The sequence below is a fragment of the Petaurus breviceps genome, unplaced genomic scaffold (genome assembly GCF_028583685.1).
Source record: "Petaurus breviceps papuanus isolate PSGF00001 unplaced genomic scaffold, PetGlider_PUasm1.0 151, whole genome shotgun sequence".
Classification (NCBI taxonomy): domain Eukaryota; kingdom Metazoa; phylum Chordata; class Mammalia; order Diprotodontia; family Petauridae; genus Petaurus; species Petaurus breviceps.
The window spans coordinates 9654864-9678520 of NW_027185712.1; the positions used below are offsets into that span (position 1 = coordinate 9654864).

Sequence of the window (23657 nt, forward strand, 5' to 3'; positions counted from 1 at the left end):
CAACAACAAAAATAAACCACTGGCCTTGAGATTTCTTTTGGATCAGTTACCCATTCTCAGCTATTAGACTCTGAGGCAGAAAAAAAAGTTGTTTTGTGTGTTTGTGTGTGTGTTGTAGGTGTAGGGAGTGGTGGGTGCTGTAGGTGTTATCAAGGCATTGGCATTGAAGGCAAAGATATAGGACTTAAGTTGATCCAAAACTCAGCAATCATTAACAAATTTGGTCATAAACTATTCTAGGCCTAGTTCTATGTAACATACAATAGAACATGTAAGGAAAAGGCAGAAGAGAATAAATATTTATTAATCTCTTACAACGTGCCAGACTCGTGTTGAACTTCTGACAAATGTTATATGACATTTAAGCCAGAATTCCTGCCCAGAATGAGGTTAAAATCTTTTGGATGGTAAAACACGAATATGCTACTTCATCTGGGAGCCAGTCAGTAGAGAGTTTTAGAGAACCAGGTAATAAATGGAAAGGCAGTAATTATGCAGCATAGAATAGTGTAAAAAGGAACCAGAGAAAGAAGAAAATTATGTGGTATCCAGGTATTAAAGAAACCCTCACATGGTAATTGTGACTTGGTTTGGCATTGAATGAGGGGTTCAGTGCAAACAGGAGTAGATGAGGGAGAAAGGAGCTTCAAATGGGAGCAATTGGTTAAGTGAGGGGAAAAAAGCATACGTGAACCTGGACTATGGGGATGGACAATAATAAAACTGATCTGATTTGAGCAAATCATTTATTGTTAGTTGGTGAGAAGATGAGTGAGATTGTTAAGATAGGGCCATAATATGTAGGAACTTGAATGGCAAGAATACACTTTTGTCCAAGGTTCTAAGTTATTAAATTGTACCAAGAGATATCAGAAAAAAAGCACTTAGTTCATTCAGTTCAACAAACATTTATTCAATGCCTACTGCCAATTTACAAAATTGAAGTATGAATATTATTTCATGTGTATGTGCCTATGTTACAGAATTGATGGTTCTGTCAATGTAATGTTTAATTTATGTTCAATTAGACTGTACATAAAGCAAGCGACCTCAGCCTTTCATTCTAGCATGGTGAAATAAGTCGTCTGTAACATCTCCAAGGTCTGTGGTCAGATCATCACATACCCATACGGTCATAGCATGGTTCATCATGGCTCAGCTCAGCAGAAACAATTTTTTTCCTGAGGTAATTGAGCTACAGAGGATGGATAACAGCAAGACAGCTTCAATTATCCATGCTGATGGGCAAAGCAGGAACATGGAATATTCAAAATGGTGGAAAATGTTTCAATAAATACTTGGCTTTGGAATATTTGTGTGCATTTGTAGCAACTGAGAACACTCAATTATATTTTGTTTTGGCTGAAGTTCAAATGAATTTGCTTTCCTTGATCCCACACCATAGGCACAAAGGACTGGAGCTAAAAGGGAAGGCAGAGATCACATTGCATCATTTTACAGGAAGAGATGAAGGCCCAGAGAGGCCAAGTGACTTTCTCAGATATATATTGGTAAAAACGAAGATCAGAGTTAAGATTCAAAGATAGGTCTTCAAACTCTATAACCTAATTTTCTTTCTACATACTGCACTACCTCTCTTTAGCTAATAGAGAGAGCATCTATACATGGGCTGGAAATTGGGGGAAACCAACCCAGAATGAACTCATGTAATCAAACATCTATGTCCAGTTAATAAAATCTGTTTTATAGGTAAACTTACCTACCTATGTGTATTTAATAAAAATAGAGAATTTGATGTATAGATTTTTTAAAGATATAAATCACATATTGGGGGTAGGGGGAAGAAAAAAGGAAAAACTAAAGTTACATGATAACTATTATATATTTAAAAGGAATAGCAAATTATACATAATAGATTTGCAGTTTCATATGTAATCATCTATTTTCTATTCTGCTATATGTGGAAATGCTTGTTTTATTTCTTAAGTTCAGAATAAAATTTAAAAAATTTAAAAAAAGACATAAATCACATATCTGTTTAGGGATTCAAATCTCCCCCAGTTTAGAGGATGTGGTGAGAATTAAACTGTATAGGGTTAAATGCATTTTAATTCATAGCCTACAAGATCCCCTAGCTTGTATCATTGTGCCTTGACTGGCTAGCCAATGGTAACAGCTTAAACTTACAAGATCTCAAAGTCATTTGCCACATCAGAGGGAAAGCATTATGGATAGGATGACAGTATGGTTGGGCAATCTCTGTCATTCATGCCATGATATTCAGAAAGCAGAATGAAGGTGAAGATGCTTTGATTTGAAAGGAGTGCAAGTCTCCAATTCACTGAGAATAAAGCTAAAATTTGAATGTAGCAGAACCACCTACTCCTAACAACTCCACCTCTAGCTGCTGGAGACTTCTATAGACCTTAAGCAGAGCATCTTGCGTCCTCCCATCCTGAGAGGACTGAGAACCACTCTGCATGGCCCATCTGAATCTCAAGGGCCCTTTAAAGGTCTATTACCAGCCACCCTCATTGTTGTTATGTTCAGAGACATTTCTTCTGGATAGATGGGTCACCCCAGAGGGAAAAAGAAATGGCTTAGCACTGGGAACATGAGCCTTAGGATCTAGTCCTGCTTCTAATATCAACAATACATCATCTTCCAAATTTTGGACAGGGCTACAGGTCACAGTAACAACCCTGACATATCCTAGGCATTATGTCAGCCAGGAAAGGAGAAACACTATTTTCTGATTTTTAAGACAAGTTTTCTTTTCAAGTTTTGTTCATTTACATCTTCGTCACTTCTGTATATTTCTGTAACAATACTATGCACGATTTCATAAAGCATGTTTTATTATATGATGTTGGTAAGTTTTGAAAGCTTTTGGTTTTAGACCAAAATTTTAACAATACTGAGATTTGATTAATTTCTTAGTAATCTGAACCATTCAAAATTAATGAAGAAGTGCAAATACTCCATTGGATCTTCAAAATATAATAATCACGCAATAGATACTGGTTAAGTGTCTATCATGTGTCAGACGCTGTATTGGGGAGACAAAGACAAACTTGAAATAGTTTCTGCCCCCAAACAGCTTACATTCTATTTGTATGGGGGAGGGGAAGAAAAACATGTACATATTAAAATGAATTCAAGGTACTTTGGGTGATGAGGATGCTAGGAATTGGGGTGCAGGGAAACTGAAAGGCTTCAAGTTCAAGATTGTGCTTGAACTCAGTGTTGAAATAAACCAGTGATCCCGATAGCCAGAGGTGAGGAGGAAGTGCAGTTTGCATAAGTTATAATACTGATCATCTTACTAAGACTAGAAATTTTAAAAATAATTTTACTCTTGCTGCCCATTTTCAAACTTGACACAATTTAATCATCTGGACCTTCTTCCTTAAGTGTAAAATGAAAGGGTTAGATTAGATGGTATTCCATCTCAAAATCCCAAGCTCTAACAGGCTACCCTCAAGCATTTTGCAGTCTTTGGAGGGACACATGTGAATTAATTTTTTTTTAAATGTAAACTAGCTTAAACTGAAGAATTGCAGTAAATATAATGATCTTATAAAATGCATGGCACAGCTAATAATACGGCTAGTGGAGAAGGGGAAATATTGGGGCAAGATCAGGGGAAAAAATCATTAAAGAGGAGGGGTATATCCTGGAGCAGATTTCTCTTTTTTCCCTTTAGTCCCAAGCACCTTGGAGTGCCAAGGCAGTAACAGAAACCATAGGAATGGATAAGTTTTATGAGAGACAGTATAGCAATAGAAAGATAGACGAAATGATCATTAATTAACTGCCTAGTATGTGCCAAAGGAGGGATCAAACGAATGGGAAGCAGAACCAGGAGAGAACATTAATAAAGCTAAGAAAGGAGATACTTTCCAAAAAGGAGGGAGGTGGTCAACCATGTCAAATACTGCAGAATGGTCCAGGAGAATGAGGAATAGGAAAATATTCTGGATGATTCAGTGATGCAGAAGACTTTGCAGAATGCTATTTTCATTAGATGTTGGCACAGGACAAATGTCTAAGGGATGGAGAGAAAGTGCATGGGGAGAAAGTGGAGGAATAGCAGTGCGGGGTAAGATGGCAGTGGGATGCCTCAATAGCTCGAAGGGAGAGCAGGATCGAGTCAGGACTGTGCCTATTTGTAGGAAAAAGAGTCAGGAGAGAAAGACTGAAGATGAAAACCAGGGAGGGGGAGAAAGAGCGATTGAAAGTGCGAACTAGAGAGAAGGGGGTGGGTAAAGAAAGGAAGAGAATGTGCTCTATGGAACAAGGTCCTGATAGTAGATGATGAGATCAAGGATATGAGTAGAGAGGGGGTTAACCTTAGTGAAGATAAAGTACAACTCGTTTTCTGAGATATTACAGAACGAGGAGAGGATGGATGAAGGCACAGAGAGGTATTCATGTCTGGAAGAGGGAAGATGAGTTAGCTCATCATGTATGGCTTCAATCTCAGCAAATTGTGAAGTAAGATTGTCCAGTGAGAGTGGTGTGGGGGTGGAGTTGGGATGAAATATTTTAGAATAGGCATTACTGGGTACTATGAGAGGGAGTCAATCAAAGATGAATACAAGCATTGCTATTCAGCAGTACAAATCACCATAGGTCAGATTGTATGAATTGGTATTAAACTTCATTGTTCTGATTTAGTGATTCCTTCAGCTAAAAAACTCAAGAAGAAACAAAAATGATCAGGGTAACCTCCCAGGGTTGATATGAGGATCAAATGAGAGAATGGATAAAATGTGCTTTGAAAATGCTAAAGCATTATATAAATGAGTTTTTAGTGTGCTGCCATTCCTGTTGTTACTATTACTCCTGCCATAGTGTTAGAGATTATTAAGGGAGGAACTGAACTGAAAGAGACTTTCCCCCTGTTTTAGATGTATGAGCAAACTGAGGCTCAGAGAAATTTTGTGACTTCCCCAAGGTGACACCCATAGTAAAGTACAGATAGGTGATCTGAAGTCAGGTCTGGTCTTACCACTACATCATATGGCATCTGCTGAGTGGCTAGAGATTTAAGGGGCTGCCATTGCTAAACTGGTTGACAAGGGGTCAAGATTGCAAACAGAGGGTAGGAAAGTCAGAAGCTAGCAAGAAGTTTAAAAGTACTTGAGCTTTGGGCACTTAGCATTGTAATTTGCTTGGAGGGGTCAAGGAATCTAGGGAATCATTCTTAAAATTGACAGAATGTTTTTTTTTATCTCCAACTTGTTTATTGTATTACCTGGCTTCAAATTCATTAAAGAGTAAAAGACATTTTATGAAGACATCACACTGCTAATCTCAAAGAGAAGGGCATTCTGCGCACAGGAAGGCTTCTGACAGCCTGTGTTCTGTAGGGTAGGTCCCTAGCTCCTTTTAGTTTAGATTCGCTAAGGAGCTCTAAGGTGACTTTTGTGTGCCTTTGTTTTTAAATATAAAATTATTTATTTTTAGTTTTCAAAATTCATTTACATAAGATTTTGAGTTTTGAATTTTCTCCCCCACTCTCTCCTCCCCCCCATATGGCATGCAATAGGATATAGGCCCTACTTATACATTCATATTAAACAGATTTTCACATTAGTCATGATGTAAAGAAGAATTAGAATTAATGGGAGGAGCCATGAGAAAGAAGAAATAAAGCAATAAAAGAAAGGGAGAGCAAACAGTATGCTCCCATCTGCATTCAGACTCCAAAGTTCTTTCTCTGGATGTGGATAGATAGCATTTTCCATTATGCGTCTTCTGGAGCTGTTTTAGATCCTGGCATTGCTGAGAAGATCTAAGTCTATCATCGTACAATGTGGCTGTTAACTGTGTACGATGTTCTCCTGGTTTTGCTTATTTTACTCAAGTCTTTTATAGGTTTTTCTGAAGTCTGCCTGATCATCATTTGACTGAAAATTCTTAAGGGACTTAAGAAATACTTGGAGAAAGATAAATATGTAAGCAAATCTTCTGAATATAACAAATGGATTTCTTCCCCATATATATTTCCTGCATCCTTCCTCATCCTCCCTCCCCCATTCTCTAGTAGTGCAGAGAACCAAATGTTCTTCAATACACAGGCATCACCTAATCTTCAAAAACATATATCTTCCATCATGCTGCAATGGAGTGAAATTGTCTAGTTTCCTTCACATTTCTTCAGTTTTATCTCAGATGCTACACCTTAAGAGAAAAAATTTAATAAGGTTGTAATTATCAGTTGGGTGTTGAGAGTTAGATATCTGTAAACAGGGAAAGATGACAAAGCAGGCAACTGATGTGTCCAGTGATGGATCATCTCACTGGAAAGGCTTGAATGGGATTGTTTCACTGTCACAATGCCTCTTCTGGAAGCTAAAGAGGTGTAAATACAAGCAGATTGGAGTGATTTAATAATCTTAGGGCTTCTTTCTGAATCTTCCCTCACCTTTAGGATGGAAAGGCCAAGTCCTTCCTCTTCCATGAAGCCATCAAGATGAGTTGGAAGGGAATTTGAAGATCAGGTAGTATAGCCTTCTCACTTTACAGATTAGGAAACTGATGCTAAGGGAGTTAAACTGAATTGCTCTACATCATCTAGCTAGTGGCAGAGTACAATGGCCTTTCCTTAGTCCTCAGGACTTTCACTGATGTCCACCATGCCTGGAATTTTCTCCCCTCTCATTCTATCTCCTGGCATCCCAGGCTTCCTTCAGGTCCCAGCTAAAATCCCACCTTTGGGAAGAAGTCTTTCCTAATCCATCTTAAAGCTTGTGCCTTCCCTCTAATATTATCTCCAATTTATCTTATCTATATCTTGTTAGTTGTTGGCATGTTGTCTTCCCCATTAGGCTCCTGGAAAGCTGAGACTGTTTTGTTTTTCCCCTTTATTTGTATCCTCTAAGGGGTGGGGAACCTGAAACCTCAAGGCCACACTTGGCCCTCTAGGTCCTCAAGTGCAGACCTTTGACTGAATCCAGGTTTTACAGAACAAATCCCCTCAATAAAATGATTTGTTCTGTAAAAGGGACTTAGTCAAAAGGCCTCACCCAAGGATGGCGGTGGCCTCAACACTACACATTCCCCAAACTGAGCAGAATGTCTGACACATAGTAATTTGAAAAGTGCTTGTTTATCTAACTTCTCTGTGGCCTTTGACATGGTTGACCACTACTTCCTCCTGGATACTCTCCCTTTTTTTTTTTTTTTTGCTTTTTGGAGGGCAATTGGGGTTAAGTGACTTGCCCAAAGTCAACACGGCTAGTGTGTTAAGTGTCTGAGGCCGAATTTGAACTCAGGTCCTCCTGACTCCAGGGCTAGTGCTGTATTCACTGTGCCACCTAGCCACCCCAGGATACTCTCTTTCATGGATTTTCATGACACTGTTCCTTCTCTATTCTCCTCCTATTTTTCTAGACACTCCTTTTCAGTTTCCTTTGTTGGATCAAAATGCTTACTGCCTCTCCTAAATGTGGGGATCTCAAAAAGTTCTTGCTTCATCCCTATTCTTTCTTCTCTCTCTGTGAGAGGAATGTTGGTTCAATGATCATCTCTATGGATATCCTCCTCTCCCTCATTCACACACATATATGTGTGTATACATATACATACACATATTTACATATAAAATTTGTAGATACAAACATACACATATATCCATATATGTATATGTCTCACTCATGTCTCACTCCTGACCTCACCAAATGAATATCCCACAGGCATCTTAAACTCAGAATGTCCAAGATTTACCTCATTCTCATTCTCTCAACCCACCCCTCTTCCTAATTTCTTTATTTCTGTTGAGAGCATTAGTATCTTTCCACTCACCCAGGTTCACCACCCTAGAGTCACACTGACTCTTCATTTTCTTCCCCTTCCTGATAGCTTCTCAGTTTTAAAGTCTTGTCGATTGTATCTCCACAATAAATGTCTTCTTTCTCCTCCTATGGCAAACAACCTAGTTCAAGTCTTCATCACCTCTGGTCTAGACTACTGTAATAGCCTTCAAATTGCTTTCACTGGCTCCCTTCTCCACTTCATCCTTTACACAGCTTCCAAATTAAGATTCCTAAATTATCAGCCTGACTTTGTGACCTCCTTGTTCAAGAAGCTTTAATTATACACTCTATGTTGTAGCCAAACTGTCCTACTTGCTGTTTATTATAGAAGGCATTTCATCTCCCACCTCCATTACTTTGTACAGACTGTTCTCTGTGCCTGGAATGCATTCACTCTTCACCTATTTACTTCTTCAAATCCTAAGCTTCCTTCAAGGCATAATCAAATGTTATCATTTCTTTTACCACCACCATCACCCCTCCTGCTCCTCATTATTCATGACCTCTCCTAAAAAATTACTATGCATCTTCCTTTATATGTCTAATATTGACTTGTCTATGAATATGTTATTTTCCTCCAGAAGAGCATAAGATTCTTGAAAACAGGACCATGTTTTTGTCAGTGTTACCAGTGTTTAACATGGTGTCTAACACATAAGAAGAACTTAATTATTTTTGAATGAACGCAGTGACAAACCCAGAACCAAAACCCAAATTTTCTGACTCCTAGTCCTTCTGAACTATTTCCCTATTTTAAATTATTAATATTTCATATTTGTCCATTTTGTGGTCCTTCTACAATTCTTGCCTATGTTGATCTCTTCTGCACTCTGACCAGTTACATCTTTAAGAGTGTATGTCATTGTATCAGCACTTAATTACTTCTTGCCTTTCATTGCCTACTGTTCCTAGTGAAACTAGACTAAAAATTCCATGGCGACAGAAGCCTCAATTTGCTCCTCCTTTCTGTCTGAGATGGTGCTGAGTACAAAGTAGGCATTCAAGGAATATTTTCTGACTTGAAAAACACTCCAAATGCATTTCCAGAGTGCCCCTGGGATAATAAAAAATATGGTGGGTCTTAGGGGTTGTATGTGCTCCATACAAAAAGAACTACCCATATTTTTTCTATTAATGCAAGATGATGAAATAAGTTCCTGTTACTCTGTCAAAGGAGTTGTTTGTTGCCTAAAGATGTGATAATGGCAAGAAATCTTGTGCAAGTCTTTGGAGAACCAAAATTTCTCAATTGTCATCTTCCCAGCTGTTGCTAAGCTCCATCAGCTTGGATGCTAAATAGTTACCTTCTGTTTAACACAAATAAGATGAGACTATTCGTCTTTATCCTGAAGGACTCCCCTGGTTTCCCTCTCCCCATTGGAAACCCAGCTATCATTCCCATCTCTGCTTTTCCCTGTATGGCAGTCATCTCTAAATCAGTATGGCACTAAAGGCCATTCCCCTAAAAGCTACCTCCATCTTTGATGGTTAACCTTACTGTGTTTTGCATTAAATACTCCATTCTAGGTAAACCAGTATCTTTAACATCTTCTGCACATATTTCCTTGTTCTTGAATCTTTGTCTTTCCTTCTTCTTAGGCTAGCTACAGTGCCTGAATGGGTGGCAGTGCTCATTCCTTTGAGTTAAGACAATGAAAGACCCTAAGCCAGTCAACAACCTTCAATTCAAATACTCAAATGGATCTCATGGATTTGGGAATTCCTTCCAACAATACAAAGTATAACCCATTAATGCCTATCCATCTAGTATTACTTTTACCTACATTCTCCCAAAAGTTTGTCACAGAGGGCCACTCAACCCACTGGAGGCCTTCCTTACTTTCTTTGACATTGCAAGGGTAGCAATAGAGCACTCTAGCTGTCTATCATTCTTTGTTTTTGCCAAGCCATCGAGTCACCTTTTCTTCCACCAACAATTCCTTGATGACATCATTTATTGGTATTCTTCTTTGGAGTTCAGCCTGCTCCCATCATGTGCCTTTCCATTTCTCTCTGTGTGATACTCATCATTAGTTATTCAGAGTCAGTGATGTTCCACATCTCACTTTCATATAACAGCACTGGTAAAATATCAGTATTGGGAAGCTTAAGGTCAGTGAAAGAGCTTTGCAATTTCCTAAAAGCAATCCAATGTTCTCTTCTCCTCTGGGCCTGGCTCATCTGATTGTTATGTATGTATGTATGTGTATATATACACATATGTGGGTATGCATGAATACACATATCTATATACATACATTTATATATATGCACACACATACACATATTCTACCAGACAAGTCCTATAGGATAACCAACTAATTGTATGTTGAAATGAAGACAGTTGACATTCTTCATCCACTTAGATTTTTCCTGTTTTGAGAGGATACAGAATGGTCCTTTGAGTAATCCTACATCCCTCCCACTGCAATGGCCTGGGGCCTGCTACAATGAGCACAGCGTTATCAGCAAATGAGAGCCTCTGTAAGAACTTCGCTGTCCACAGGGAGCCCCTCTTCCTCCTGGGATCTTCACTGGGTGTTCTCCACCATACTGGTGAGTATCTTTGCCAAGTATACATCTCCCTATATCAGTCTCCCCTGGGGTTTATTTCCAAAATGTCATTGACCAAGGTTGTTTCTGTTATTATATTTTGAAAGGAACCCTGAATGATTTTGATTTATGGATGGGAGATCCCTTCCTAGAAAAGAGCTGCTTAGGCAGGTTCTTTTACAGCAAATACAGAACATACTATTTGTTCTACTAATTTAAATGCTTTTCATAATCAACCAATAATAAAAAATATGATTTCATATTCTCTATATATCATGAATATTTCACATAGATGGGGAGAGTAGGCATAAAGGTAGTTATTGATATTCTCTTGGTCACCATTTGTGTGTGTACATATGTGTGTATGTGTGTGTGTTTCATATTTAAGCAGGTCCAAGATTTAACCCATAATTTTGCCATCTTCCCCTCCTTCAAATACCTTGTATTTCTTAGAAAAAAAATTCTTATTGAATTAGTAAAGATACAGAAGAGAGGTAATTAACTTAGGGAAGGTTGAGAAAAAGTCTGCATCATGAAGTCACTATAAGATTGGCAGACAACATAATGGGATGTTTGGCAAGAGGGTCTGAGCAACTAAGGGACAGCATGAAGAAGATCTTAGATGCTAAGGGAATAAGGGTACTAAAAGTGTGAAGACAATAATGAAAGAAAAATTGTAACTACTTGAGGAAATCTTTATTTATGGAGGTCATAATTGTGTTTGGGACTAATACTGATTGAAATAAATTTTAAAATAAGTTTTATTGGTAATTTGTCAAAAGAGACTACGTTACCTAGGATGTAGACTTCATAATTTTTCTCAGTTGTTTCTTAAGATGATGTTAACCAAACAGTGGAAGACTTAGACCATTTGACCCAAGAGGACAGAATGGCTAGAAGCAATGGAATGACAAAGGGAGCAATCGCTAGATGTGGCAAACAGTTAAATTTATGCTTGACATCCATGAGAAATCCTTCCTAACAATTGAAACTGTCCAGATGTGAAAGGGACTTCCTTAAGAGAAAGTGGAGCGAAGAGCCTGGATAACTCCTTGTCAGACACGTGGAGAGGAGATGCCTTTCAATTACAGATTGTTGGACTAAATCACTCTTGAGGTTCCTTCCAACTTTCAAGTTCTGTGTTTCTGTGATTCAGGCACATATTTCTTCTCCTGTGCACAGCCAATTTCATCATGTTCTCAAAAAAATGCAGCACTTTGGCTATGAAAAGCAATGGAGGAAAGAAACATACAGCTAAAACCAAAAGAGAATATGGAATTTTTAAAAATGTAATTTTGAGGATGTAACTCAAATTGAAAAGTTCCTGTGCTTCTGTCCTTTGATGTGTAAATATATTTAATGCAACAGAAATCAATATGTGTGTTTTCTTTGTTTCTTTTAAATTGAGTCTAGTTCTGATAAAAGGATCTACATTGACAGCCCCTGGATATGAGTTTTTTCTATTCATCTGTAGAACAGGCAGAACATAGGTTTCTGCAGGATATATGTCCCTTTAAGCAGCCCTAGTGGGATTGTGGAATTTTATTCCTGAAAATCCTCCCCAAAGAGCAGGTTAGCTATGGTTGTGTCTATAGAAAGTGTTTGTTTAGTCTGTGGGAATTTTACCTGTGCTTCAGGTAGCTCTTGAAATGCAGTATTAATTTCATGTGGAACATGAGTTCTAGACCTCATATTTCTGTTTAGGGCCAGAGTGAATGTGCCAGTGTAGTTGACTTTATTGTTCCTATTCATTTCTGTTCCAAGTTCTCTTTCCACTGTGATTGCCTACCAAGATATCTCATTCAGTCATAGGAGTATTCTCAGTTTTAAAAAACCAACAGAAAAAAACAAGTCAATGATTAGACCTGACTCCTTTGGCTCCAACCCAATTTACTAATTTTATCTTCCACCATTACCTAGAACATACATTCTGGGGTTATCAAGATCAGTAGCGTTATATTAACCTACACACTCCTCACTCCTAGGGTCCTTGCACCTTTGTTCAGACCAAGTACTTTTCCTGGAGGCTCCCTCTTTTCCAGGTAGCCTATTCAAACCCCTTTCATATTTAAAATCTGATCTCTTTCATGCAGATTTCTTCTATTGCCTTCAAATAACAGTGATCTCTCCCTCTCTCCAATTTCTTCCAGTAGCACTTTTAGTGTCTTCCTTTCATTTGTCACTTTTACTGCTTTGAGATGTTACCTTTTATCAGCTTATCTATTGTTTCCCTGATGAGATACTAAGTTTCTTGAGAGGGACAATTATGTTTTATACATTTTTGTATGCTCCATCAGTGGTGACAGACTCAAATAGGAAGGGAAGCCACTTAACTATACATAAAGATCTCTGTGGGACACATAATGACTTAGTTTTAAAATGTCATGTTATCGATGCTTATTGTATTTTTATTTATTTTGTTAAATATTTCCAAATTACTTTTTAATCTGGTTTAGGCTGCACACAGGAGAGTGAGGCATGGGCCCACATTTGACACCTCTGCTCCACTGAGTCTTTGTTATTGAGAAAATAAAAGTAATTATCAAATGAGGGCATGCACATGAAGCAAGTGGGCAGCTTTCAAGAGCTAGATAAACATTGTTTTGAAATTGCTTAGCATATAGTGAATGCAGAAATATTTTTGATTGATGTACAAAAACGTAAATAAAATAAATAAGGAAACGATATATGTGTGCGCATACATATAGGTATATACATTATACATAAAATTATTGTTTTCTTTTAAAAATTGACTTACATCAAGGATTTTTTTTTAATATATTAAATACCTGCTATAACATCTCAGTTCACCAAGTACCCTTGGGTTCTTCAAGGCAATATCAGAGAGCACAAGTTTTAATAGCCCCTATTATTAGTGCAAATTTGAGCATCAGCCCAGATATACAGTCTGTGTCTTTTGTCTGAAGCCTAGCCCAGGTAAGTTCTGAGATGCCTATCTCCAGAAGGGTGGCCACCAGAAGATGATTTCATGGCCACAGAAATGTATGGATCCATCTTCTAAGGCAGTGCTAGCAAATTCAAATAGAAGTAGGAACAACTAATCCATACATAAGGACCAATAAATAAAGCCACATATTAACTTAGGTTTAAAATGTAATGTTGATATATTGTATTGTATTTTTACTTTGATAGAAAATTTCCTAATTACATTTCAGTCTACTTCAGGCATTAATCTAAAGTACTGTGGACAGCATGTGGTTGGAGCATCACATGTCTGACACTTCTGTTCAAAGTCATGAAGGTATTGCCATCTGCATCAATGGAGGGAACAATTATACAAATAAATTCACACAGCTTTAAAAGTATTGAATTGTGGCTAGGAACTAGACCTACATGATTTCATCGGTATACAAACTCCTGAACAGTGGCATGCTACTCATATCTTGCCAGCTGGGGAATAGACTCAAAATAGAAAATGAGACATGCATTTTTGGACATGGCCAATGAAGGATTGGCTTTTTTTGACTATTCATATATAAGGATTTCCCTTCCTTTCATTTGTTTCTTCCTTCCTTCCTTGCTTGCTTTCTTCCTTCCTTCCTTCTTTCCTCCCTCCCTCCCTTCTTCCTTCCTTCCATCCTTCCTTCCTTCTTTCCCTTCACTCCTTCCTTCTTTCTTCCCTCTTTCTTTTCCCTCCCTCCCTCTTTCCTTTCCTTTCTTCCTTTCTCCCTGTTTTTCATTCCTCCCTACTTTCCTTCCTCCCTCCCTCTTATCCTCCCTTCTTTCCTTCCTTTTTCACTTCCATCATTTCTTCCTTTTTTTCTCCCATCCTTTCTTCCTTCCTTCCCTATTTCCTTCCTTGCTTTCTTCTGTCCTTTCTTTCTTTCTTTTTTATTTCTCTACTTTTCTTCCTGTTTCCTATAAAATTTGGGGGGCGGGGTAGAAGTTGGATGGAGAGGAAAAATAAATGCTTTTTTAAATAAAGATATAATGATTTCAAGACTCGTGATATAAAAGTCTACTTTCTTCTGGCACAGCATGAGGGATGTTTGTATAGTTCTATCATTTTGATATCAATCAATAAGTGATAGTTCTTTTGTATGTCAGAGTAGTCACAAGTTATTTTCCTCCATTTACCCTGCCTTATAGATACTCCATGTTATTGGTTCATCCAAATGTAATAGGACAATTTTTAAATCATGATGCTGCACATAGCTTTGACCATGGTGTTAACATCTGCATATCTGTACTGAAATAAAATCAACGAAAAGTTAAGTATTAAAAATTATGAAAGGCTTTTAATATGTCTGCATTAGGAATGGACACTTCAGTTACTTTTAAGTTATTTAAAATTACTTCAATGATTTCACAAGCAAATTCATTTATTTAGGAGCTCCTAGTATGGGAATTCCTTCTATCATTGCAAATCAGCAACCTTTTTGCACCTTCTGTCTTGAAAGTGGCTTAAAATGTTAAGAGACTTGCCCAAGGTCATGTAACTAGTTTGGGTTAGGATCTGGACTTCAACACATATTTCCTGACTCCAAAGACAAGTCCCTTATTTAATACACCACACTCTTTTTCACGGCTTCATACTAAAGTTATTACAGGGTAGGAGTTCTTCATCTGAAGATCATAAGCTTTTAAAAATACATATTTAGATAACTGTAATTCAACATAATTGATTTTTGCAATCCTATGAATTTTATTTTATGCATTTAAAACATTATTCCAAGAAAGGGTCCACTGGCTTGATCAGATTGTCAAGTGGGTCCTAAACAAACAAGTAAAAAAAGTTAAGAACTCTGCTATAGGGTCAAGCATAAGAGGCTAAATTAATATTATAAATAATGTAAAAGTTATAACTAATTTAAAAAGCAACCCTATATAATCAGTATGTGTCTGTGCTATCAAACATCAATGAAAAGTCTAGGTATCACAAGTTATCACCACCCATCAATTTATCTGCATAAAGACATGAGTATCATTACTATCCCCTCTGAAACTGCCTTAACTAATAAAAGCATCAAAATTACCACAAAGAGTTAGACTGAGCCAAGTCTCAGTAAGTTAGGTCCAGCCAAGCCAAAATTCTGTCTCTATATTTTTTCTAACCTCAAAAATTAGAAACATTGACCAAACATCTTAATTTCTCTTAATAATAGATTCTGAGGCAATCATTCAGGATTTTCTCTATATATTTTTTCATCTATCTGTATTTTTATCTTAGACCACCTCTTCAGGATAGGTTTGACATTTTATCAGGTGACTATAATGATTAAAGTAGTACTTTCATCAAAAGGTTTGTCTCCAAGTTTCACTATATTGAGATGTAGTGAAGTCCTATCTCATACTCTTCACATTCTCATAGATTTTGACCATTCAAATAAAAATAATAATAAATACGGATTGATTGCCCACTGTGCACAAAACAATGCTAGACCATATGAGGCATATAAAAAAGGCTAAGGCAACTGTCGCCAGTAAAGACCTTACATTCTGGGGAGATGGCATAAGCTTAAGAAATATTTACTATAGAGAGTAATTTCAGAGAATAATGTCAGAGAAGGTAGTGGTTACATCAAGCTGGTCCTATTTCCTCTACACTTTACCTTTCTAGAATGGAGAATTGTTGTCTCTTTATTCTGTACTTACATACTGAAGTCTCTTGATCATTTTCACCATTTTCATATTCTGATTCTACCACATGTATATACTCATTAACTAGGAATGTCCTTCTTTTGAATATATGGTTTTGAGCTGACAGTCTCTACCTACCACTGTTCATGGCAAGCCACAGCTATTTTTTCAATAATGACATTTCTAAGGGATGTATTTCCAAGACATATTCCCTGGTCACCATAAATATATTCCATATCCATCATATGCCCTGTACTAGTAGAGCGGTGAGCCATGAAAAGAGACTGTGGGGAGATTGAAAACTTTTTGTAATTAAATAATATCAACATCACTCGCCAATAATAGCAGGTAACCATAATGCTGGTCCATTCATGTCCTCCATATAAAATTAAAGGCTGCAAATCCTCCTCACATAGGCTGAATCCTGCTGATAAAGAAAGGATTCATTAAGAATTATTTAGCCACGCTCATAATGGAAGTCATGCAGAGCTACAGCTCGAGAGAAAAAGGTTTCAAGAGCCCTGCTAGAGTCTCAAGGAAAAAGGTATGGAGAAAAAAAACCCTCAGTAGCAAAAAAAAAAAAGAAAGAAAGAAAGGAAGGAAGGAAGAGGTCTCTCTACTTCAGTGGGAGCTTCAAGAAGTCAGCTAGGCTTTCAATAGCATTTGTCTGAATAGGGAGCAGTGGTCTCTCACACTGGTGTTTACCCCACCGTTTAGGCATGAAAGCCACCATTCGGAGGTAGCCATGTGATGGAGAAATGAAAATGGCAGAAGCCAGGCCAAGCACAAAGGAGCCACAGGAAACCCTTTAACTTGAGGATAAAAACATACAATTGACTGGCTGAAAGAGGAAGGAGTGTCAGGTGGGTAAAAAGGGCAGGAGCTGTATGGCTAAAAGACAAAATGAAGCCTAGGGAATTGGTACAGATAACTGATGAGGGAGAATATGATGCTACAACAATTCAAATTGGTCACTACAGATTTGCTCCAAACACGGCTTTGGCTTTCTTAAGTTCATCCCTTCCCTATTCTCATCACCCCACCCCTCTCTTCTCTCTTGAGTTCTATCTATCCTTTCAAGGCCCTAAGCAAGTGATTCCTTCTCTCCTTAATCTGAACTCAGAAGACTTTTTATCTCTACTTAATGTTTGTTTTAAATTGACCATGTTCATTCATTTGAACTGCTAGTCTTAATCTTCATTCTCATCATAAGGACTTTGTAATCCAATTATAGGCATACTTCAAAGATATTGTGTGACAAAAAATGTGTGACTTGCTTTACTGAAACACTTGCTTTATTACAGTGGTCAGGTTAAGTTCCAGACCAACATGATAAAGCAAATTTTGCAATAAAACAAGTCACACAATGTTTTTGGTTTCCCAGTACATATAAAAATTATGTTTATACTATACTGTAGTCTTTTAAGTGTGCAATAGTATTATGTCTTTTAAAAAGCCTTAATTAAACCTTAGTTAAAAATACTTTATTGTCAAAAATTGCTAACCATCATCTGAGCCTTCAGCGAGTCATAATCTTTTTGCTGATGGAGGGTCTTACCTAGATGCTGATGGCTGCTGACTGATCAGGGTGGTAGTTGCTGAAGACTGGGGTGGCTGTGGCAATTTCTTTTTTTTTTTCATTTTTAGTAAACATTTTATTTACTGACCAGCACAGCAGTTCTAAAACCGTAGCTTCTGGAAGAACCACTTGTTTTTGCCTGTCTTGTACCTTTCCTCAAACTTGACCTTGGCCTCCCTCCTTATCTTACATTTTAGTGCAGGGCCACGGAACACATCCTTGTTGACAGCTCTTTTGTCCAATGGGATATCCACAGAGTATCTGGTGGGCATGAGGTGGTTGTAGTTATAAACTTTCACAAATGATTTGATTTTTGATCTCTTGGCAATCTTCTTTTTGCCCATTGCTGCAGTCACTTTTCGAGGGTAGCGATCGATACCTGCCACCAAGGCATGGCTGTAGGGCCTGTCAGAGGTCCCATCATCAATGTTCTTGATGATGACGGCTTTATGCCCTGTACCACCCAGCCAGGACCAGCACCATCTTCCCGGGTTTCATGAACTTGCCCATTTCGACATGAAGAGAGTCGCTCCTACCTGTGGCAATTTCTTAAAATAAGATAGTAATGAATTTTCCTGCATTGATTGGCTCTTTCTTTCACTTGAACACTTAGAGGCCATTGTAGGGTTGTTAATTTGCCTAATTTCAATATTGTTGTGTCTTAGTTGAATAGGGAGGCCCAAGAAGAGAGACAGAGACAGGGGAATAGCCAGTTGGTGGAGCAGTCAGAAAATACACTACATTTATTGATTGATCACCATCCTACATAATTGTGGTTCGTGGTGCCTCAAAACAGTTAGAATAGTAACATCAAAGATCACTAATCACATATAACGATAGATAGACAGACAGACAGACAGATAATACTGAGAGAAATAGCAAAAACATGACACAGAGATACAATGTGAGCATATGCTATTGGAAAAAAAGATGCTGATAGACTTGCTTGATGCACAAACCTTCAATTTGTAAAAAAAAAAGCAATATCTGCAAAGTGCAATAAAGCAAACTACTATAAAACACAATATGCCTGTACATATTCATCCGGAGAAAAGGACAAACCTTGACAGATGGTGGTTCCCAATATGAAGACATTTTTCATCTAAAACAAAAATAAACAAAAAATCCCACAACTCCTCCTTTCCCCTGACCCCAAACCTTTCTCTTGTGTAGCAATTGCTGTATTAGGAACCCCTAATTGAGAAAATACATAACAAAATGCTACTATGAATTCAACAACGCTTTTATATCAATTTCCATTGTTTCTTTTGTTGTTGCTGCTATTTTTTTCTATCCTCAGTGCATAGAATAATGCTTGGTATACAGTGGGTGCTTAATAAATACTTCTGATTAATATACAGTTAGGAGAAAAGTAGTACATATATATGAGATCTGTCATTTATTCAATCTATAGAATGCTTATTTTTGCTACTGTATTGATCCTGGTTATTTTGCTAGACCTAAATAAAGATCTGTGTGACAATGCTAAAAGTACATATGCAATATGTACTTTTGCAATAACCCCATTGTCTCTCCCTCTCAACTCCCCTTTCCTCCTTTACATATGAGGTAGATAGATGCAAAACAATTCCTATACCTTAGGCGTTTGGGGCTAAGGGACTATACTACTTGACAATCAGTCATGTATTGCTTCATTATGTCTTTTTTATATCTTTTGTGTAAGGATCGTAGGTTTTACTAATAGAAGCGACCCGAGAGATTGTGTTGTACAACCATTTAATTTTAATTGTTGTTTTATATAATTATTTAAAATTATTATCTGTTTCAATCCCTTGATGTATTGTTTCCCCATTCTGAATCATTAGCTTCTCATGGGCAGGGATTGTATCTTCTATTCTTTAGATCCCCTAAGTCAGGGGTGGGTAACCTGTGGCCTTGAGGCCACATCTGGCCCTTTAGGTGCTCAAGTGTGGCCCTTTGACTGAATCCAAACTTCAAAGAACAGATCTCCTTAATAAAAGGATTTGTTACCGTAAATCTTGGACTCAGTCAAAAGGTCTTACCCAAGAACCTAGAAGGCCACCTGTGACCTCAAGACCACAGGTTCCCCACCCCTGCCATAAACACATCACATAGTGCCTTGGCCTAGGATGCATCCAATGAATATAACTTGGGTGAATGACAGCATGGATGCCTAGCAATAAAGGTCAATGACCTGCCAAGATAATCCTATGAGGGATGCCACCACATTTCTTTTTTCCTAAAGTAACACCTTCTTCAGTAACATCTGTATCTCCCAGTTAGTGGAGCTAACACACACACACACACACACACACACACACACACACACACATACACACAGAAATAAACACCAACACATACATACACATACCATATCTTAGAGCTGGGTAAAAATAATTCCTCTCCCCTTGAGTTTTTCCACATGTAACTGCTTTTAATATTACACACGTTTGTTTCTAAATGTGGGTGCTTAATAAAGATTCTTCAGGCTCCCTTCAATTAGGAAGTGTAGCCATTAGGTCAAGAATAGGGCTGAAGTAGCAGAGGTGAAGTGGACTGGATTTGATGATAAAATGAAAAGGAGAGAAAAAAAAAAGAAGCAAGAGGCCAGGAAGTAGAAGATTCATTAACATGAATATTGAAGTTATCCAGAGAAGGGAGAAGGACTGGACTGAAGAAAAATTTTGCAACGTTTTAGAAATTATGAGGGGTGGCCTCACGGACTTAAATTAACCTGGGCTAAATGAGATGGGTAGTATATGCCAACCAAGTGAGGAAAGGAGACTATGGCAACAGACAGATATAATTTTGTCAATGGCATCCCTGCTACATACCAGTTTAGGCCTAAAGTTTTCTGCCTGGCATTCAAGGCTTTACAAATTCTGAGCCCCTGGTATCATTCTGATCCTGTAATACTTTTACTAGTGAATTAGCATAAGGAGTAAAATTCTTCCCCCTCCCCAAATATTGATAGCTTACATTTATATGATACTTTGTTTGCAAAACACTCTAAAATACACTATAAGTCTCACAGTTATCTTGAGAGGTAGATAAATCAAATATCCCCATTTTTACCTCATACTTTTACCTCATCCTCTGAGATCAACAGTGTTCTTTTCTAGTTTTCTGTTACCAGTTAGGTGGTGCAGTGCTGGGGCTGAAGACTCATCTTCCTGAGTTCAAATTTGAGCTCAGACACTTCCTAGGTGTGTGACCCTGGACAAGTCACTTAACCCTATTTGACTCAGTTTCCTCATCTATAAAATGAACTATAGAAGCAAATGGCAAACCAGTCCCGTATTTCTACCAAGAATACCCTAAATAGTGCCACAAAAAGTCATACGTGACTCAACAACAACCACAAATATTTTCTTCCTTCCAAATACCTTTCATTTGTTAAAACTGGAGTCATAATTCATAGTTTCCACGTGGATTCATTGAGAGTTTGTTGTGGATAAGTAGCCCCTAACTGGTAAGCTTATTTGGAACTCTGGAAACTAGTTGTAGCTAAACCTCTCGGGTGTGCAAAATTGGGCAGTAAATTGTATGACAAGGGGTTTTCTCCTGAGAAATCCAGTATTTGCTGCTTCTGGCAGGCTGGAATTAGAGTGAGAAAAGCCAGCTCTGTGATACCTTGTTACTGCAGCTCCCCAGTGGAGTTCAGAAGTGTAGACACAATGACAAAGGTGATGAAAGCATAATAACAACAACAACAACAAAGAATTTAATCAAATTTCATCAAATCTCTAAAAGCATGCAGCGCAAACTCTAGGGGTACCTTTATTTATTTGTATATTCCATGTGCAAAATGGGCTCATTCCTCAGGGAAGGGGATTGAGCTCCATAATTGCCTGGTAGAAATGCCTAGCTCTGCACAAGAGAGGATGGCCCCCACTCAGCAGAGACAGAAATGAAGGCCTGCTAAAGTGAAGTCTACCCATCATCCTAGTGCCCTCAGTCTGATTATTCAGTTTGAGATTATCTCAGTTCTTCATTTCTCCTTCTCACCTTGGATGTTTGCCTTTCAGACAGCTAGAGACAGTAGTGGGTAGATCTCAGGCCTGGGAATTAGGAAGACCTGAATTTGTATCCTGAGTGTGAAAGCTCAGTCACCTTTTACACGAGTCACTTATTTATGTATGTATATATACATATACACACATACAGATATATGTGTATATCTCTACATATATGTGTATATATATATATATATTCCCTAAATTATGTATACATATTTCCCTAAATTATATATATATACATATATATAGATAGATATATAATATTTTCACTTAGCTTTCCTAAATCTTACTTTCCTCTTCTATAAAACGGGGGCAATATTATCTAGTACTAAGGGCTTTTGTGAGAATCACAATAGAATAAAATTTTTAAAGTGCATTGTAAATCTTAAATTGCTATATAAATTGTGATTATGATTATTATTAATAATATTGTTATTACTGGAGCAGTAATATTAATTTCTCCATCCACTATTTATGACTCACTCATTTCCACAACCTCTATGAAGACTTCCTTGATGAAAGTAGCCCATTTTAGCTCTCCCTTTCCTGAATTCTTATTGTATGTGCACACTTACCATAATTTAGCACTTTCAAAGCTATTGTTTTGTTCTTGAATTGCAACATGTGTATATGTCTCGTCTTTCAAACAAGATAGCAAAATTTTTCATGAGCACAGATCCTGTTTTCTAGTGCAAACCCAAAAAGGCTTTGTACATGACAAGTTTAATTAAATTTCATCTTTTTAAAAATTCTTATTGACTATCTTTTTATAAATGAGTACTGATTTATTTTTTATTTTTAATAAATCCCATCCAGATGGTCACCTGAATTTTGTATCTTCCATCTGAATCTTCCAGAGTGGAGCAAATATAGCCACAGCCTATTTTTCCCCCCGGAGGATAAAAGCACACACGTCTGTGAGGGTAAAGTGGAGCTAACAATGTATTTCTGTATTTTCTTTTTAGCTAGCTAATCCCTTGGTTTCTGTGGAGGTGACCCTGGATTTCTGAAGGCTATGCCCACAGAGCACAAGCTCTGTTCAGTCCCACCAGGGTACAAAGGCTTTAAGCATAGGTTTGGGAACTGCCTAGGCCTAGAGTTCAAGAACCAGCCTTGCTAAATTCAGAGAGGCTCATCATTAGATTCTCAGCTACCAGGTGATTTATATGTGTATACACACATATACATCCATGCATGTGCATACAGATATACATGTGTTATAATGTATACATGCATGATGTTAACATGTTTGTGTGTCTTTATTTTTATGTGTCATAGATCCTTGAAGAATTTAAGGGAAGTCATCTATATAATATTCTAAAGGGCAATTACTACATTTTCCCACAATGGGCATCACTGTTCTAGGCATGGTATTGACTGGATAAATTATTATTCTAATCCAGCATGACATCCTCTAGATTATGTTGGTCAAGAGATATTTGCAAAGAAATATTCAGATGTAATGACTAGGTCTATGCAATATACCAAGAAATAGAAGAGCAAGTCTCAATTCTCGAGGAATTTATAATCTCATCAATGATGCATGACATATATTCACTGAAAAACAAAAGACTTAAGAATCCCAAACTATGAATTCTCAAAGGAAAGGTACAATTTAAATTAATTTAATTCTTATAGTGAGCTATGCTGAGGGAAATATGACAACATAGTCCAAACCAGGTATGGAGAAACTGCAGCCAGATATGGCCCTCTAGGTCCTCAAGTGTGGCCCTTTGACTGAATCCAAACTTTAAAGAAACAAATTTCCTTGATAAAAGAATTTGTTGGGGTGGCTAGGTGGCACAGTGAATGGAGCATCAGCCCTGGAGTCAGGAGGACCTGAGTTCAAATTTGAACTCAGACACTTAACACTTACTAGCTATGTGACCTTGATCAAGTCATTTAACTCCAATTGCCCTGCCTTCCCCCTCCAAAAAGCAAAAGAAAAAAAAAACAGAAAAAAGAATTTGTTCTCTAAAACTTGAATTCAGTCAAAAGGCTGCATCCAAGGACCTAGAAGACCAATGTGGCCACCTCAAGGCCAAGGTTCCTCATCCCTGGTCCACTCATAGAACTTAGGGCCTAGTTAAAGGTGTGTGTGTGTGTGTGTGTGTGTGTGTGTGTGTGTGTGTGTGTGTG

The 23657-nt window shown here is 37.7% G+C and overlaps 1 pseudogene; it reads right to left on the minus strand.

Moving 5' to 3' along the window:
- Positions 1 to 17567: 17567 nt before the first annotated feature.
- Positions 17568 to 18027, minus strand: LOC138153674 (large ribosomal subunit protein eL27-like; annotated as a pseudogene).
- Positions 18028 to 23657: the final 5630 nt, after the last annotated feature.